The sequence below is a fragment of the Phyllobates terribilis genome, unplaced genomic scaffold, assembly GCF_046119375.1.
Source record: "Phyllobates terribilis strain yellow unplaced genomic scaffold, ASM4611937v1 Scaffold_1__5_contigs__length_1240528914, whole genome shotgun sequence".
In the NCBI taxonomy this organism is placed as follows: Eukaryota; Metazoa; Chordata; class Amphibia; order Anura; family Dendrobatidae; genus Phyllobates; species Phyllobates terribilis.
The window spans coordinates 858,051,615-858,071,020 of NW_027362761.1; the positions used below are offsets into that span (position 1 = coordinate 858,051,615).

Below are 19,406 nucleotides of genomic sequence, written 5' to 3' on the forward strand. Positions count from 1 at the left end.
GCACGATGAGCAACATGCAAACCCCTTGTCATAAATTTTGCATCTAAGTTCTTCAGTCTATAAAGTAAGACTCCAAGCACAATCTGAAAATATAGCTGCTGCTGAACATAGAGATGTCTATCTCAGTCCAAAGTCTTTCTAAAATAAAGCACCCCAATCGAAAAAACTATACATGATTTTGCACTCCTGCCATTCAGGTTCCAGGCAGGGGGCTTTAATGCAATTTTTTTTACTCCTAGAATTTAGAACTCCTAGAAATAGTAAAATGCAATTCAAAATTATTTTGCAGTATAACATTGTATAACAGAAGCAGGTTATTCTATCTTACCTTCAACAGTCGGAGCAGATAATACAGAATATGACGTAAATCAAATTTACAACCAACAGGCACTAAATTTGTATTAATAAACAATGTCTAATAGATATTCTATTAAACCTGACATGAACAATTACACCTCCAGTTCAAGTGTGAAACACATAATGACTAAAGATTTTCTCTAGGGGTGATGCTTCGTAAATACATGCCATGTCTGCATCAGATACTGTATGTTCACCATATGCTGTACTTGTGATATGTGAAATGTACAGAGATTGTACAGAATTCCCTTTGTTTAACCCTTTCATATAGTAATAAATATTTTAGTCTACTGGTTGTTTCTAAATGAATATGCAGTACAGGGACGTACATAAAAATCATGGGGTCCTATAGCAAAAATCCTAATTGGACCTCCTCATTTCACGACTCAAAAAATATTTGGTGGTGTAAGCGAGGTCACAGAGTATAAGCACAGTCACAAAAGGGCATACTTTCCAACTTTTATAGATAGGGAGACAGACATGTATTGCAGCATGTACACAATTATTGTATCCCTACTGAAGCTCTTAAAGGCATGTGCGCACAATGTCTTTTTCAGATGGGTCCAGTCCAAAACTCACCAAAAAACATCACCCAACTTCTCGACCACCTCGTACGGCCCTTGCCACTGGGCCAGAAATTTACTTTTGACTGTCGGTACTAGCACCAATGCCCGGTCTCCTGGGCTGAATTGTCTCAGCTTTGCAGCCCGAATGTAGACCCTGGCCTGGGCTTCTTGTGCTTGGAGGAGGCTCTCCTTCACAATTGGCATCACCTTCTCAATCTGGTCCTGCATTTGGGTCACATGCTCTATGATGCTCCAGTGTGGTGTAACCACTGCTTCCCAGGTCTCCTTCACTATATCCAAAAGTCCCCGAGGGTGCCGTCCGTATAGCAGCTCAAACTGTGAGAATCCCGTAGAGCTCTGTGGAACTTCCCTGATGGAGAACAGCAGGTATGGCAGTAGCCAATTCCAATCTCACCCATCCTTCTCCATGACCTTCTTCAGTATAGACTTCAAGGTTTTTTTTAATCTCTCCACCAGGCCCTCCATCTGCGGATGGTATACTGATGTCCTGAGCTGTGTAATCTGGAGCGCTTTACACAACTCTCTCATTACCTTGAACATTAAAGGAGTTCCCTGATCAGTCAGGATCTCCTTTGGCAGGACTGTCCGGGAGAAAATATGCACTAGCCTTCTGGCTATACTCCTAGCGGAGAAGTTTCTCAGTGGTAACGCCTCTGGATACCAAGTGGCATAATCCAGCACTACCTGGATGTATTGGTGTCCCCTGGCAGACTTCACCAAGGGCACGACAAGGTCCATGGCGATCCTGTCAAATGGGACCTCTATAATAGGCAATGGCACTAGAGGGATTCCGAAGTGGGACACAGGAGCAGTTAACTGATAGATGGGACAGGACCGGCAAAAATTAACAATCTCTCTGTGACATCCAGGCCAGTAGAACCTCTGCAGGACTCGCTCTTGGGTTTTCTCTACTCCCAGATGCCCATCCAAGATATCAGAATTGGCCAGGTCTAACACCCTATGCCTATAGGGACCCGGTACCACCAACTGCTCTACCACTTCCCCTCTTGGTTTAGTGACCCGATGAAGCAGTTCCTCATTTATTGTGAAATATGGGAACCTGGTGTCAACCCCCAACTCTTGAGCAACCCCATTTATTACAGACACATTATCAAATGCATTTTTCAACTTGAGATCCAGCATCTCAGCAGTACTAAAATTCCCCCCAGAAACACCCAATGCAGGAATCTCGGCCTCTTGGATCAGCGTCGTTCTCATCACTGACAAGGACACACAGTGGGAATTCATCCGTCTCTGACTGTGTTGGGGATTCACGTGTTACGCCTGCTTTCTGCCATAAGTCCGAGAACAGGCTAAAGTCCCGCCTTATTAATTAATACTGGGTGTAGCAGGTCTTTAACTACTCCAACCTCATGGGACTCAGCGCCACAGTTCGTTTTTATAGTCACTCTGGCAACAGGGTAGTCTTTGGCATCCCCATGAATACAGCGGACGTCCACGTTTTTCCCGGGGATCAACTGGTGGAGGAGTGTGGCCCTTATCAGAGTCACCAAACTCCCCAAGTCCAAGAGTCCCGTCACCAGTATCCCATTTATTGTTACGGGACATGCCTGCGGCCCCTCACTGGACTGACAGTCCACACTGCAGGCTGTAAAGGCATAATATGAGCAGCGCCTCCCCACGCTGCAGTCCATCTGTTCAGAAGATGTAGGACAATGGGTGGCTATGTGTCCAAGACCATGACATCTCCAACGGGTGAAGTCCTTACCAGCGGCCTTTAGCAACCCCTCAGTGACCACTTGGGATCTCAAATTTCCCCCACTGGTGGCTCTACTACCTCTCTTTTGGGTACCTCAGTATGGGGATGCTACAATGCCTGGCTTCCTCAGGGACCTCTTGACCACCTGGTACCTTTCCACTAGGCCCACTAGATCATCTGCATTTTGGGGGTCCCTCTGGGCAACCCAGGTCTGCACCGGACTGGGTAGGGAGAGGATAAATCTGTCCATTACGACACGCTCCACCATGTGGGCTGGAGTGGCGGACTCCGGCTGTAGCCACTTCTGTACCAGATGCAGCAGATCTAACATTTGGGAGCGAGGGGTTTTATCACCACAATACGCCCAGTGGTGGACCCTTTGAGCTCAGACAGACATAGTCACCCCTGAGCGTGCAAGTATCTCAGTTTTTTGTTTGGAATATTCCTGGGCATTCTGTAAGACCAGGTCATAATAAGCCTTCTTGGGCTAGTTAGTTAAATAGGGGGCTAGCACCTCCACCCACTGCTCCTGCGGCAGCCTCTCCCACTCTGCTATCCTTTCAAACACAGTCAAAAAGGCTTTCACATCATCTCCCGGGGTCATTTTTTGCATCGCTTGTCTTATTGCTTTCCAGACGTATGTGTCGTCATCACCTGGACTTGGGGGAGGGGCTGCCGGCCTCCCACGAATCGCCTCTGTGAGAAACTCAATCTGTTGCTGCTGTTTACTTGCTCGGATCTGTTGCATCAGCGGCTTACTCATCTCCTGATGTGCCAGTTGTTGCTGCTGTTGGGCCAGCTGGTGCTGCTGTTGGGCCTTCACAAGGTGCTTAAGAAGGTCCTCCATGCTGTTTGACTCCACCTCCTGGCTCACTGCTTCCTTCACCCAGTACATGCAGTTTCTCTTGTAGCAGTCATACATATTCGCTGGGAACTCTGACCGCACTTCTAACACCACCTGTGGTAGATTGGCTCACTCGGCTGCACATGGAGGTAGACACGGAACACTGTCTTTTTAAATTTCTTGTAGGTTTATTAAATGGCATAAACCAATATAGAGTTCATAAAAAATAAACACGGCCTTTCTGGCATAATAGCAAAACAAAAGAAAATGTTCAGCATAGTCCTTGTACCTGCCAAAAGGCTGGCTATTTATAGCTCAGACCACACCCTGAGGTGGAGATTTGGAGAACATCCTCCCACCCACTCTATGGCTGCTCTCATAAAACACGCCCTTTTAAACACGGCTGATCAACCCTCTCTGCACCTACCATGCAGGAGAAAACTTCCATGTTTCACATCACTGAAGCTAATAGCCCCAGTGAAACATATCTCCCCTCCAGTATTCTGCCAGTGACTTTGTCACACTACTTAGCAAGATAGCATTTCTGAGTAATGTTGCATTTTTGACGTAGAGGCAATAACTGTAACCCAAAAAACTTATAAACAAAATACAAAAAAAAAATTGAGGCTTTGCAACTGTTTTACAAGTCCAATTTACCAACATTAGAGCAGCGTGGTGTCTCAGTGATTGCTACGGTAGCGCTGGGGTGCTGAGTTCCAATCCCACAACATCAGCAAGTAGTTTATAATTTCTCCATGTTTGCGTGAGTTTCCATACACACTCCAACAACATACTGACAGGGAATTTAAATTGTGGGGACTGTGACGATGAAGCGCTGTGGAAATTAATTGTGCTATATAAGCGAGTAAAAAACAATACTGCTGTCCAATGATGCAAATTCCATTACACATGTGTATTGTGTACTTATTAAACTTGTGTTTTAGTGTTACAGAATTTTTGTTAAAAAGAGAATTTTTTTTCCAAAAGTAAACAGTATATACACTGCTCAAAAAGATAAAGGGAACACTTAAATAACACATCCTAGATCTGAATGAATGAAATATTCTCATTGAATACTTTGTTCTGTACAAAGTTGAATGCGCTAACAACAAAATCACACAAAAATCATCAATGTAAATCAAATTTATTAACCAGTGGAGGCCTGGATTCGGAGTCACCCCCAAAATTAAAGTGGAAAAACACACTACAGGCTGATCCAACTTTGATGTAATGTCCTTAAAACAAGTAAAAATGAGGCTCAGTACTGTGTGTGGCCTCCACGTGCCTGTATGACCTCCCTACAATGCCTGGGCATGCTCCTTATGAGGTTGCGTATGGTCTCCTGTGGGATCTCCTCCCAGACCTGGACTAAAGCATCCGCCAACTCCTGGACAGTCTGTGGTGCAACGTGACGTTGGTGGATGGAGCGAGACATGATGTCCCAGATGTGCTCAATTGGATTCAGGTCTGGAGAAAGGGTGGGCCAGTCCATAGCTTCAATGCCTTCATCTTGCAGGAACTGCTGACACACTCCAGCCATATGAGGTTGGGCATTGTCCTGCATTAGGAGGAACCCAGGGCACCAGCATATGGTCTCACAAGGGGCCTGTGTCGCGCAGCGTTGCTCACGCGGGAGCTTACCCGGAGCCGGATCTGTTGAGGGTTGTAGTCTCGTGGCGGTGATCCGGTCCGTGCCCAGGGAGCCAGACTAAGTGGCGCTGTATCAGCGGTAGATGTTGGACGACTACGCCACCCGTTGAGTACAGCTAAGGAGCTGCTGCTGCAGGGCAGACCGCTGAGGCCGGTGGTAGGATTGTGCAGCGTGATAGTATAACCCCCAACGGGAGGGGTATGGCCTCAGGGCAGCCGACGTGGATGATGGGGGATAGCAGGAACCACTCGGAGACGGTACGGTGTAGTTCAGGGTCTTTACTGGTGACAAAGATAGACCCTCCCGGAGTACTGGCTAGCGATTGGGGCCTGGTCAGTCCTTGAGCAGATGGGATCTCCCCTGGCCAGGCGGAGTTGTAGGCCTCCCAAACTAACGATACTCTTCTGGCTACCTTGCTAGAGGCGGGTATAAGTAGCCCACGTCCCTGAGTGTACCGTGTGGTGCTCACCCGTATGGCCGGTGACTCGGGGCCTTCTAGTAGCTTTCGCTCCACGACGGCGGTGCTGGTCCCACGCGTGTGACCGTGCCTTCGGGTTTCTGGGCCAGAGGACCTGCAATCCCCTGCCGGTCGGTTTCTGCTGCTGGATAGGAGTTAGTCCCCACAGCCTCGGACTCCGGGTCCGGTGATAACTTCTCAGTCAGGGCGAGCTCTGCAGCTGCCAGCCCCTGACTCCTTGTAGCACTGCTCCCACAGAGCTCCTGTTGTTTCTTCCTATGCTGCTTCTCTTCTCTACTTCTTCTCTACTCCCTAACCCTGCCTCAGCCCTAGGTTTATATAGGGGAAGTTCTTCCCCTCCCAGGACTGGGCAGGAGGTGTGGCATGCATAGGATCCCTGACCAAGAGACCTCCCACCTGCTCTCAGACGTAATATCTCTATCACTGTGGCAACCAGACCCCTGGGGTGTCACATTCCCCCCTAGTGAAATTTAGTACTCCGGGAATAAACATATTTTTTAGAAAAACATAACAAGGTATAAACAATAATAATACAATAAGAAAAACACATAAAGATGGTTACGGCGTGTCCGCAACCGGGTGCAGTTTTGAAGAAAAGCAAGGTGTCCATTTCACCAAAACAGGGAGACGTAACCAGGTAGGGGTCTGTCCTGCCCCGAGTCCTTAACAGTCTTTAGTCCATTCCTAGGTTACGCTCCAACCAATTGTACAAGGATTCCCGGTAAATCCACCAAGGACTCCTAAAAATAACTAGAAACACATAATTATTTACAAGTAACAGACAGGTGACCACAAATAAAACAATTTAAACACTTCAAATCCTCCAACGTGCAGGTAACTGGCCTCTAGTGGCCCTAGTGGACCTACGGAGCTGACTGTCTGGCCCTGAACTACAGGGTGTAGGAGCTGTCAAGGGTAAACTGGGCAGCTGTCTACGGGCTCTTTGGCTCACTAGGGGTACGGCAGGCTCACTATGAGCAGAGGGTTGATCCTCCTGTTCTGCTTGTGTGGAGTCTGCTGCCTCCTTGACCGGCTGCTCTTCCAGCTCTACCTGTTGCTCCGTAGGTGCTTGGGATGCTGGTTGGAGGAAGGTGAGTACGGGTACCACAACTGCGCCATTGACTTGAGTCCAAGATCGAGGGAAGTCTCCGAGCACAGTACTAAACATGTCTTCCCTTTCCTCTACGGGTCGAGGGTCTTCTTGTTCCTCTTCAGGGTTCCGTAGCTGTTCGGGACACTTCTTCAGGTGATCCCGGGATACAATGGTTGTGGTTTCCCCTTCGTCTTTACTGATAGTACAGACCTTTGGGTTGTCGTGGCTTGAGGGCAGTACGATGTACGGGTCCTTCTCCCACTGGTCGTCCAACTTGTGGAGCCGCCTTTTCCTCTTCAAGACCTGCTCTCCGGGTACCAGGGGAACAGCGGGAGCATACTGGTTGTAAGTTTTCTCTTGTCTTTCCCTAGCTTGACAGAGACTTCGCTCCACGCTCTCCTGTACTTTCCGGTACTGCTGCTGCATCTCTGTGTCCCAGTCTGCTTCTGGTGAAGTGTCCTCGTGTGTCAGGACTCCCATCCCCAGGTCAACAGGTAGCTTACCAGGCCTTGCCCTCATCAGGTAAGCCGGGGTACAGTTGGTGGAACCTACCGGGATGTGGTTGTATAGGTCCACCAGATCGGGCAGCTTCTCAGGCCACAGACTGCGTTCTTCCAGGGGCAACGTTTTCAGAAGATCCATTACCACCTGGTTCATTTTCTCACAAAGTCCATTAGTTTGCGGATGATAGGGTGTCGTCCTTATCTTCCGGCAGCCATACAGATTGCAGAATTCCTGGAAGACCTCCGCTTCAAAGGCAGGTCCCTAGTCCGTCAGCACTTGGTCCGGGTACCCGTGTGGACGGCAGAAGTGCTGCTGGAAGGCTCTAGTTGCGTTCGAGCTGTTAAGTCCTTGACGGGGACGACAACCAAGAACCGGGAGTAGTGATCCACGATGGTTAGTGCGTAAACGTAGCCACTTCTGCTTGGGGTCAGTTTTACATGATCCAAGGCTACCAGTTCCAACGGCTGCCGGGTGACGATGGACTGCAGGGGAGTCTTCTGGCTGGCACGGTCCTTCCTTCTTAGGTTGCACGGGCCACAGTCTCTGCACCACCTCTCGATGGTTCCCCTCATGCCTACCCAGTGGAACCGCCCGCGCAGCAGGAACTCCAGCTTCTTCCATCCGAAGTGTCCAGCCCCGTCGTGGTATGCCTCCATCACCATGGCTGCGTCTCTCCGTGGCACCACTACTTGCCAGATTAGTTCATGCGTCCGGGAGTTAACCATTCTGCGGCACAACTTCCCCTTGTAAAGGAACAGTCGACTCTTCTCAGCCCACAGTTGCTTGGCTTCCTCCGAGCGTCTGGGTCAAGGCGAGCCTCTGGCCGAGTCAGCATCTCCTTCACCAGTCGGACGGCAGGGTCACTGTCTTGCGTTTCCTCCCAGTTGTAGTGAGGCAAGGGGTTAAACGTAGCGGCTTGCTTACTCCTTACCCGATGGGAATACTGGATAGTCCCATGACGGTGGAACGCGGGGAGTTCAACTTCTTCCAGTCCCTCTGGATCTTCTCCTACGTCCGGTCGGTTTGGCATCCTGGACAGGGCGTCCGCGTTGGTATTGGAGCGTCCTGCCCGGTATTTGATTGTGAACTCGTAGTTGGACAGACGGGCCATCCATCTCTGCTCTAGGGCACCGAGTCTTGCCGTGTCCAGGTGTGTCAACGGGTTGTTATCCGTGTACACGGTGAACCGGGAAGAAGCGAGGTAGTGCTTAAAGCGTTCGGTGACTGCCCACACCACTGCCAGGAACTCTAGCTTAAATGAGCTGTAATTCTCAGGGTTTCTCTCGGTGGGTCGCAGTTTTCGGCTGGCGTAAGCGATTACTCGTTCTTTCCCCTGCTGGATCTGGGACAGCACGGCTCCTAGCCCGATGTTACTTGCGTCGGTGTAGAGGATAAAGGGCTGGCTGTAATTAGGGTACGCCAAGATTTCATCCCCCGTGAGGGCCATCTTCAGCTGGCGGAAGGACTCTTCTTCTAACTTCTCCCATCTGAAGGGTGGCTTCTGGTTCTTGGCCTTCCGGGACTGGCCTATCAGGAGGTCCTGCATAGGAGCTGCCTTTTTGGTGAAACCGGGGATGAATCTGCGGTAATAGCCTACCAACCCGAGGAACTGCCGCACTTCCTTTACACTGGAGGGACTTGGCCATTCCTTAATTGCGGTAATCTTATCAGGGTCGGGAGCCACTCCATCAGCACTCACCACGTGTCCCAGGTACTGCACCTTTGGTTTCAGGAGGTGACACTTGGAGGGTTTCACCTTTAGGCCGTAGCTTGCCAGAGCTTCGAACACTTCCGCCAGGTGTTTCAGGTGGTCCTCATACGTCTTGGAATATACGATGACATCGTCCAGGTACAACAAGACCGTCTCGAAGTTTCTGTGGCCCAAACAGCACTCCATTAATCGTTGGAAGGTTCCTGGTGCGTTGCAGAGTCCGAACGGCATGCAGGTAAACTCGCTAAGTCCCATCGGGGTGGTGAATGCGGTCTTCTCCCGGTCCGCCTCTGCTACAGGAACCTGCCAGTACCCACTAGTGAGATCCAAGGTAGAGAAGAAGTTAGCAGATCTTAAAGCAGCCAAAGACTCCTCTATCCTTGGTAAGGGGTACGCATCCTTGTGTGTGATACGGTTGATTTTCCGGTAATCTACACACATCCTCATGGTGTTGTCTTTCTTTTTGACTAAGACTAGTGGAGCTGCCCAGGGGCTACAGCTATCCCTGATCACCCCAGCCTCCTTCATGTCTCTAAGCATCCCCTTGGCGTGTTGGTAGTGTGCAGGGGGTACGGGTCGATACCTCTCTTTTATGGGAGGATGGTCTCCCGTGGGGATGTGGTGTTCTACCCCCTTGACTCGCCCGAAGTCTAACGGGTGTTTACTAAACACTCTCTCGTACTCTTGAACCACCCGATAGACTCCCTGTTTCTGGTGTGAGGGAGTGGAGTCAGTACCCAAATGTAGTTGCTGACACCAGTCCTCCATTGTTTTCTTAGAGCCGTTACCTTCCTCCGGGGAAGATGGAGACAAGGGTTCTACGGACTGTATGGAATCTTGATTGATGGTATACAATTTGGCTAGCGTGGCATACCGGGGCAGGTACACTTCCCTCTTCCCGATATTTATTATGCGAACGGGCACCCTCCCATGGCGTACATTGACCACCCCCCGTGCTGTCAAAATGGTGGGCCTACTGTCTGAGTAAACTGGTTCTACCATTGCCTGGTAATCTCTACCTCTCAGACCAATAGCTGCCCGGCACCAAATCATCATTTCACTTTTCGGGGGCATGGCAATAGGGAAAGGGTCACACATTCGCACGCTACCAATCTCACCACCGGAGAGTTCTAGCTGTTGCCGTCGCATCAGTGCCCGGATCTCTTTCTGGAGCACTCGCTGCTGGCCGGAGCTGGCGTTCTTGGCAACCTGCTGTAAAAGGAAAATCACCTCTGCAAGACAATTTTCAATTACATTAGTTCCTAGAGTTATCTTTGGGTGACTCTCGTGTTTGTCAATGTCTACAATGATCAGTCCCTGTGCTGCCAATTCGACTCTACCGATTTTAATGGTCACCTCTTTAAATCCAATCTGTGGCACGGGCTGACCATTGCTGGCGATGATACTCAAGTCGTCGTCAGGGTAGCGGGTGATATCCGAGTCATTCCAGTACTGCTTGAAGAGCACGTACGGGATGGTGGTGACCTGTGACCCGGTGTCCAGTAGGGCACTCATAGGAATGCCATCCAGTACCACGGGTAAGACTGGACGTCCTCCCACATATTTGTCATGCCAGTTTGATGGGCCTGGTGATCTTTTTCCTGGGGGTTGGCCCTCTACCCCAGGTTGTGCCAGTTTAAAGGACAGTACCTTGCCATATGTCCGGGTTGATTGCAGCGGCGGCAGATGGGTCGTCCGTCCTCGTTGCATCGGTCGCTGGGTCTTCCTCTGGCCGGTGGGGTCCTCCTTGGTCGACGCCACGGGATGTCCTCCGGTCCGGATGCCAGCTGGATCTTCCCTGGAGTGGAAACATGTAAAGACTGCACAGTTCGGGTTAGCGCAGCAACGCTTTTAGCTAGCTCTTGGACCTGATGGTGCAGGTCTGGAGCCGGGTCATTGTTCAAAGCCTGCGCATCAGCTCCCACAGGCCCTGCCGACAAGGGCGCCGCCTCCTGGTGGTAAGTGGTAGTGGGGCGTCTGTGGGTCACAACGCCACCTGGTGCCGGTTCTCGAAGCACCCGGATGGCTCTGTCCTTGAACTGTGCAAATCCCAGATGAGGGTCCTGTAAGGCCATTGCCCGCAACTGGGATCGGTGGGCATTGCAATATAAACCCCCCTCTATAAATTGTTCAGTCAACAGCCTGTCCTCGTCTCCCACGCCGTCAGGGTCGGTCTGCTTAATGGCTCTCAGGGCCTCTTGTAGGTTCAGGACATAGTCCCTTATACTCTCATGTGCCCGCAGTTTGCACCCGTAGAATCTAAGCTTGATCTCGGCTGAGGTGCGGGTATCAAAGGTGTCCCTCAGCCGAGTTAGTATCCCCCCAGGTGGCCAGGACTTTACCTCCCTTTGGGCTGCCCCGGTTAATTGGGCCACCAGGATGCTCACTTTTTGCTCCTCTGTGAGGGGGTACACCTGGAAGAGGCTATCCAGCTTTTCTCTAAAGTCATGCAGGGTATGTGACTCCCCTGAGTACTGGGGTAGCCAGGCTGCCCCCGGGATATAGGGCATGGTGAAAGGCATGACCGCAACAGCGGTGGCGCTGGCGGGGGTTGAAGCGGTGAAGCTCTCCTCCGTATCCGACATCCTTCTCCCCCCTAGTGGACCGTGGCCTACCTTGCGATGATCCTCTTCCGTAGGCCGCGGCTCCGCAGTGGATCGTCAGGGTTGAGGACCTTCCGTCGCGCTCCTGTGACGTCGGCGTCTGCTGGGCTCCTTCCAGGACCTTACGCAACGTCCGAACGTGAGGCGGGGCTTCAGTTCTCGCGCGCTTTCGGAGTCCACGCCCCTCTTCTTCCCGCGCGGCGTCCTCAAGATGGCGTCCAATGGCGGGAAAACTCCACGTGTGGCGGGAAGAAGGCTGAAGATGGCGCCGGATGGCGGGAAAACTCCACCGATGGCGGGAAGGAAGCGGAAGATGGCGCCGGATGGCGGGAATCTTCAGCACAGGTAAGTTTGAACAGTCTTTTTCAGGCACGCAGTACCCGGTGGTTGCGGGCACGAGATCCTGCCGACTACGCCAAAAGTTGACGCGCCCCTGGGCCTGTGTCGCGCAGCGTTGCTCACGCGGGAGCTTACCCGGAGCCGGATCTGTTGAGGGTTGTAGTCTCGTGGCGGTGATCCGGTCCGTGCCCAGGGAGTCAGACTAAGTGGCGCTGTATCAGCGGTAGATGTTGGACGACTACGCCACCCGTTGAGTACAGCTAAGGAGCTGCTGCTGCAGGGCAGACCGCTGAGGCCGGTGGTATGATTGTGCAGCGTGATAGTATAACCCCCAACGGGAAGGGTATGGCCTCAGGGCAGCCGACGTGGATGATGGGGGTAGCAGGAACCACTCGGAGACGGTACGGTGTAGTTCAGGGTCTTTACTGGTGACAAAGATAGACCCTCCCGGAGTACTGGCTAGCGATTGGGGCCTGGTCAGTCCTTGAGCAGATGGGATCTCCCCTGGCCAGGTGGAGTTGTAGGCCTCCCAAACTAACGATACTCTTCTGGCTACCTTGCTAGAGGCGGGTATAAGTAGCCCACGTCCCTGAGTGTACCGTGTGGTGCTCACCCGTATGGCCGGTGACTCGGGGCCTTCTAGTAGATTTCGCTCCACGACGGCGGTGCTGGTCCCACGCGTGTGACCGTGCCTTCGGGTTTCTGGGCCAGAGGACCTGCAATCCCCTGCCGGTCGGTTTCTGCTGCTGGATAGGAGTTAGTCCCCACAGCCTCGGACTCCGGGTCCGGTGATAACTTCTCCGTCAGGGCGAGCTCTGCAGCTGCCAGCCCCTGACTCCTTGTAGCACTGCTCCCACAGAGCTCCTGTTGTTTCTTCCTATGCTGCTTCTCTTCTCTACTTCTTCTCTACTCCCTAACCCTGCCTCAGCCCTAGGTTTATATAGGGGAAGTTCTTCCCCTCCCAGGACTGGGCAGGAGGTGTGGCATGCATAGGATCCCTGACCAAGAGACCTCCCACCTGCTCTCAGACGTAATATCTCTATCACTGTGGCAACCAGACCCCTGGGGTGTCACATTTGGGCTAAAGAACACATGGAATGGACATTAGACCAATGGAAATCTGTGCTTTGGTCTGATGAGTCCAAATTTGAGATCTTTGGTTCCAACCACCGTGTCTTTGTGCGACGCAGAAAAGGTGAACAGATGGACTCTACATGCCTGGTTCCCACCTTGAAGCATGGAGGAGGAGGTGTGATGGTGTGGGGGTGCTTTGCTGATGACACTGTTGGGGATTTATTCAAAATTGAAGGCATACTGAACCAGCATGGCTACCACAGCATCTGGCAGCGGCATGCTATTCCATCCGGTTTGCGTTTAGTTGGACCATCATTTATTTTTCAACAGGACAATGACCCCAAACACACCTCCAGGCTGTGTAAGGGCTATTTGACCAAGAGGGAGAGTGATGGGGTGCTACGCCAGATGACCTGGCCTCCACAGTCACCAGACCTGAACCCAATCGAGATGGTTTGGGGTGAGCTGGACCGCAGAGTGAAGGCAAAAGGGCCAGCAAGTGCTAAGCATCTCTGGGAACTCCTTCAAGATTGTTGGAAGACCATTTCCGGTGACTACCTCTTGAAGCTCATCAAGACAATGCCAAGAGTGTGCAAAGCAGTCATCAAAGCAAAAGGTGGCTACTTTAAAGAACCTAGAATATAAGACATATTTTCAATTGTTTCAAACTTGTATATAATTCCACATGTGTTAATTCATAGTTTTGATGCCTTCAGTGTGAATGTACAATTTTCATAGTCATGAAAATACAGAAAAATCTTTAAATGAGAAGGTGTGTCCAAACTTTTGGTCTGTACTATATATATATGTATATATATATATATATGTATATATATATATATATATATATACAGCTGAACTATGAGTCCTCCTGAGTACTAATCCAGCTGCATATAATCAGTGCTAGGCAGGAGTTAGGCAGGCAGGTAGTGTACAGTATGTGGCAGACTGCAATGCACATAGCGCAAGAGGGTCCATTGAATGTCCTGTCTGCTTCTGCTGTAATTATTACAGATATTTGTAGACATAGCCCCAGATATCAGGGGCCAGGGAAATTTTTTTTTATCTTAATCCTGGTTATTTGCTTAAAAAGCAAGTAAGAGTACACCATTTTTCTGCTCCATTTGCTTGTTAGCACTGCAGAATACAGCCAGATCTATTCCATATTTCAGCGATAAAAATCCAGACATTTGAACTGAACGTGGAAAATATTGGCCTCATTTTCCATTCTGTGGCAGTGTATTGGTCAAGCTATTCACACTAGGTGTTTGTGAAGAATAGTATTAGTAAATTACAGGCCTGCTATTTAAAACTGTGGTTCTCTGTCAGACATATCAGCTATAACAGTATTAAAAAATCAGCCATTTCTGCCTTCCATTCCATTGCAGTGTGTTGGTCAAGCTATTCTCACTAGGTCTCTGTGTAGTAAATTACAGGCCTGCTATTTAAAACTGTGATTCTTTGTCAGACATATCACATATTACTGCGTTCCAAAATCAGCCATTTCTCATTAACGTGGAAATTATTGCCCTCCATTTAAAATTGGCAAGGTGCGTGGCAAGGAACTGGGAAGTGGACGTGATGGTGATGGTGTATGCAGAGGCCGAGGAAGTGGCCGTGGGCAAGCTGAAATTGTGCCACAACAAACACCCACATCTTGTCGCTCGACCTTCCTGTCCCAATTACTAGGGGACCGCAGTACCCCACTATTGAACCCAGAGCAGTGTGAAAAGGTTGTTGGTTGGATAGCAGATAATGCTTCCAGTCACTTTGCCACCACTACCACCCTGTCTTCCACACAGTCAAGTCTCAGTAGCCGTAAATCTGGACCGCATATTCCTCACCCTGATCCTCCTTCCTCCCACCATGCCGAGTGCCCGGAGAAAACTGATCCCACACTTGGACATTCAGAACAGCTGTTCACTTTTCCATTTGTAGATTAGGGCCTCTCGCACTGCCAGCTTAAAGCGAGTCAAGAGGAAAACGCGTGTAGAGATGCCCAAATATTGGAGCAGCCACGCTCACATGTAGCCAACAGTGGGAAAGTGCAATTACTGTCGCAAGAGGTGGATGATGATGATGAGACACAATTACCAGAAACTAAGGATGAGGACCAGGGTGCGGAAGTGGAAGATGAGGTGGTGGATTATATAGTAACTGACCCAACCTGAAAGAGGAACATACAGAGCAAGGACAGCAGCACACAGGGGGAGGGAGGCATAGCATCACAACAGGCAGGAAGAAGCAGTGTGGTGGCCGCAGACACAAGGCGGGAAAGCATCCCTCGTAACGCCGACATGACGGAAGTTGCCAGTACAACTTTTAGGTCTTCTCTGGTCTGGTTGTTTTTTAAAGACTCCGCAGATAACCCCAAAAAGGCCATTTGCACCACCTGCCAGGCCAGCATCAGCAGGGGTAGGAAGACTAGCAGCCTGACTACCACCAGCATGATCAGGCACATGGCAGCAAAGCACCCGACTAAGTGGGCCGAAGCCCAGAGTCCAGAAACAGTGTCTGCGGGTGACACCACTGCTTCTTCCGCAGTTGTACGCCAATCCCCTGTCCATGGCGCATGCGAAGATGCTTCCATCCCTGCACGCGATGGTGCACACTCTTAATTAGCACCATCAGCAAGCACGTCCACTTCCTTGTCCCAGCGCAGCATTCAGTTGTCCCTACCCCAGTCCTTGGAATGCAAGCGCAAGTACGCAGCCAACGCCCAGCAGGCCACACTACTAAATTCACGCATATCGTGACTGCTTGTGCTCGAAATGTTGCTTTTTGGTCTTGTGGAGACAGAAGTTTTCCGCAACCTGATGGCGGCAGCCGTCCCTCGGTACTTGGTCCCCAGCCGTCACTATTTCTCCGAGTGTGTCGTCCCCGCATTACACGAGCACGTATCTCACAACATTAGCCGTGCCCTCAACAATGCAGTTACTGGGAAAGTCCACCTAACCACAGACACGTGGACAAGTGCTTGTGGGATAGGACGGTACATCTCACTGACAGCACACTGGGTTAATATAGTGGTAGCCGGGACCCAGTTGGACCTTGGGACTGAACACATCCTCCCGACGCCAAGGATTGCCAAGGATTGCGGGCTCTGGGTCAATCAGGGTTGTCCCCACATTCTACAGCTCCTGCACCTCCTCCTCCTCTTCAGCCTCCATCTCTGAAATGATCACATCAGTCGCAAGCTGGAAGCACTGCAGCACTGCCTTGGCCAAGTGGCAACAGGCCACGCTGAAGCTAATATGCTTAGGTGACAAACCACACAACGCTGAAGAGTTGTGGACAGCTCTGAAAGAGCAGGCAGATTTGTGGCTGACACCGCTGACCCTACAGCCAGGCATGGTCGTGAGTGACAATGGCCGGAACCTGGTGGCGGCTCTGAGGCGAGCTCACACACGTACGATGCTTGGCTCATGTGCTTAACCTTGTGGTTCAGTGGTTTCTCAAAACCTACCTGGATCTGCCAGATCTGCTTGTCAAAGTACGCCGCCTGTGTGCCCATTTTAGAAAGTCAGCTACAGCTTCTGCCGCTCTTGCGGTGCTTCAGCAGCATTTGCAGCTTTCGGCTCACCGAATGGTGTGTGATGTCCCCACATGTTGGAACTCTACATTGCAGATGTTGGGAAGGATGTGTGAGCAGAAGAGGGCAGTTGTTGACTACCAGCATCAACAAAGCCGTCGGTATTCAAGTCAGACTCCACGCATAAAATCTCAGGAGTGGACATGGATGTCAGACATCTGTACCATCCTCCAACACTTTGAGGACTCCACCAAGATGGTGAGCAGCAATGATGCCATAATTAGCGTCACCATCCCGCTTCTCTGTTTTCTGAAACGCTCTCTGCTCACAATTAAAGAGGATGCATTGCAGGCGGAGCACGATGACATGGAGCAAGGAACCATACAGGGTGATTCCACACAGCCCAGCCTCATCTCATCTCAACGTGGATTGGGTGACAATGAGGAGGAAGAGGAGGAGGAGGAGGAAGAACAGGAGCTAGTTTCCTGCCCTGTAGATGGTACTACCTGCACAACTGTCATACCATCTGTTCAGCATGGATGGCCTGAGGACAGGGAGGAGGATGAGTAGGAGAGCATGGTCAGTCATCCTCTTGTTGAGGACACGGAAGTCTTGCCTGTTAGCAGTCTGACACACATGGCTGAGTTTATGTTACGCTACCTTTCCCTTGACCCTCGCATTGTCCAAATTTTGGGTGACAGTCATTACTGGTTGGTAACACTTCCTGACCCATGCTACAAGGAGAACTTTCTGTCTCTTATTCCGGCCTCCTATTCAGGCCTAATAAAATGGGGCAGTACGAGTAGGTTCTTGTTGCGGAATTATTTAAAAAATTCCCATCTGAAAACATTGGCGGCAGAGGTCACAGGACAACCAAGGAGTACAGGCGAGAGGGACACAAATGCAATCCAGCAGAGGCAGGGGAACACTGTCAAAGTTCTGGGACAGTTTTCTCAGACCATCCTATCGCACAGGCCCTGAGGTGCAGGGTACTCTCCCAAGGAGGGAAAAGTCTCTGAAGATGGTGAGGGAGTACCTTGCCGACCATACCAATGTCCTCCGTGATTCCTCTGTGGCTTATAATTATTGGGTATCAAAGCTGGACACGTCGCATGAACTGGCTCTCTACGCCTTGGAGGTCCTGCCCTGCCCTGCCACTAGTGTTTTATCATAGTAGGTTTTTAGTGCCACCTGTGGAATTATAACCGATAGGCGCATCCACCTGTCAACTGAAAATGCTTACAGGCTGACTCTTATAAAAATGAACAAGTGCTGCATTGGGCCGGACTTCTCAACACCACCGAATGATACCAGCATAACATAGACTCAAATACAGTGGTTTTTTTGGGAGGTCTAACTCTATTCCCATGCACCTCTGTCTTCACACCCAGACCTGGGTATACGCTTCCTGATTTTGTCTATTTGCTCTTGTCCTCCTCCTTCTCCTCATACTCATCCTCCACATCCTCCTCCATATCACCACCATATCTACCATATCACCATATCTACATCTCTTGCAAGGTGCACTGGAGTCCCTCCAAATTATTGGCAGCCATTGCATTCACTCCATAGGCAAACAGTATGGGAGACCCACTCCTTTTTAATGGGAACATGTCGTACTCGTTACTGTAGCCCAGCTCCATGTGTCTTTAAATTGTCAGTGGGGTTTTTCCTAAAGTTTGGCAGCCGCTGGACTCACTGCATGCCCTATAACTGTATAGCAGACCCTCTCCTTTCTAATGGGAACATGTCGTTACTGTGGCCCAGCTCTATGTGTCTTTAAATTGTTAGTGGGGTTTTTCCTAAATTTTGGCAGCCGCTGGACTCACTGAATACCCTATAACTGTATATCAAACCCTCTCTTTTCTAATGGGAACATGTCGTTACTGTGGCCCAGCTCTATGTGTCTTTAAATTGTTAGTGGAGTTTTCCTAAATTTTGGCAGCCGTTGGACTCACTGAGTACCCTATAACTGTATAGCAGACTCTCTCCTTTCTAATGGGAACATGTCGTTACTGTGGCCCAGTTCTATGTGTCTTTAAATTGTTAGTGGGGTTTTTCCTAAATTTTTCGCAGCCGTTGGACTCACTGAGTACCCTATAACTGTATAGCAGACTCTCTCCTTTCTAATGGGAACATGTCGTTACTGTGGCCCAGTTCTATGTGTCTTTAAATTGTTAGTGGGGTTTTTCCTAAATTTTGGCAGCCGTTTGACTCACTGAATACCCTATAACTGTATAGCAGACCCTCTCTTTTCTAATGGGAACATGTCGTTACTGTGGCCCAGCTCTATGCGTGTTTAAATTGTTAGTTGGGTTTTTCCCAAATTTTGTCAGCCCTTGCAGTCACAGCATGGGCTTTGCCACTATAGGAGACCCACTCCTTTATAATGGGAACATTTTTTTTACTGAGACCCTCCTCTAAGTCTCTTCAAAGGGGTATTGGGTTGCATCCAAATTTTTGGTAGACCTTGCAGTCACTGTATACGCAATAACAGTATAGGAATCCCACTCTTTAATAAGAGAAACAACAAAGCATGGCTGACTGCTGGGCCTTTAAGAATAGTAAGGCTGTAAAAATAGTGTTTGTGACTTTCACAATCCCTCCTTCATAAATGAAACAGGATGTGTCTGATGATGTTTCACACACCTCATGGCCAGATAAGGTTGTAAAATGTTAAAATGACATTTCCCGGTGAATGCATTTGTCACGGTTGAAAGCAATGCAAAAGTACAAAAACGCATCAAAAACTCTACGTGTGAACATAGCCAAAGGTGTGGAGGAGCATTTTTTGGGGGGGTTATTTATTTTGCCTTTTATACAAGTCATTACCCTGGAAAGGATGTTCCTTAACATATTTCCCAGGAAAATCCATTTTGGTTTCGTTTTTGTATGTTTTATTGTGAGTCTGTA

At 49.9% G+C, this 19,406-nt stretch overlaps 1 protein-coding gene across 3 annotated transcripts in view; it reads left to right on the forward strand.

Annotated features, from left to right (window-relative positions):
* The window catches only part of LOC141153740 (alcohol dehydrogenase 1-like), a 225,746-nt gene that overhangs the window by 117,503 nt on the left and 88,837 nt on the right, over positions 1 to 19,406 (forward strand). The window lies entirely within an intron of this gene.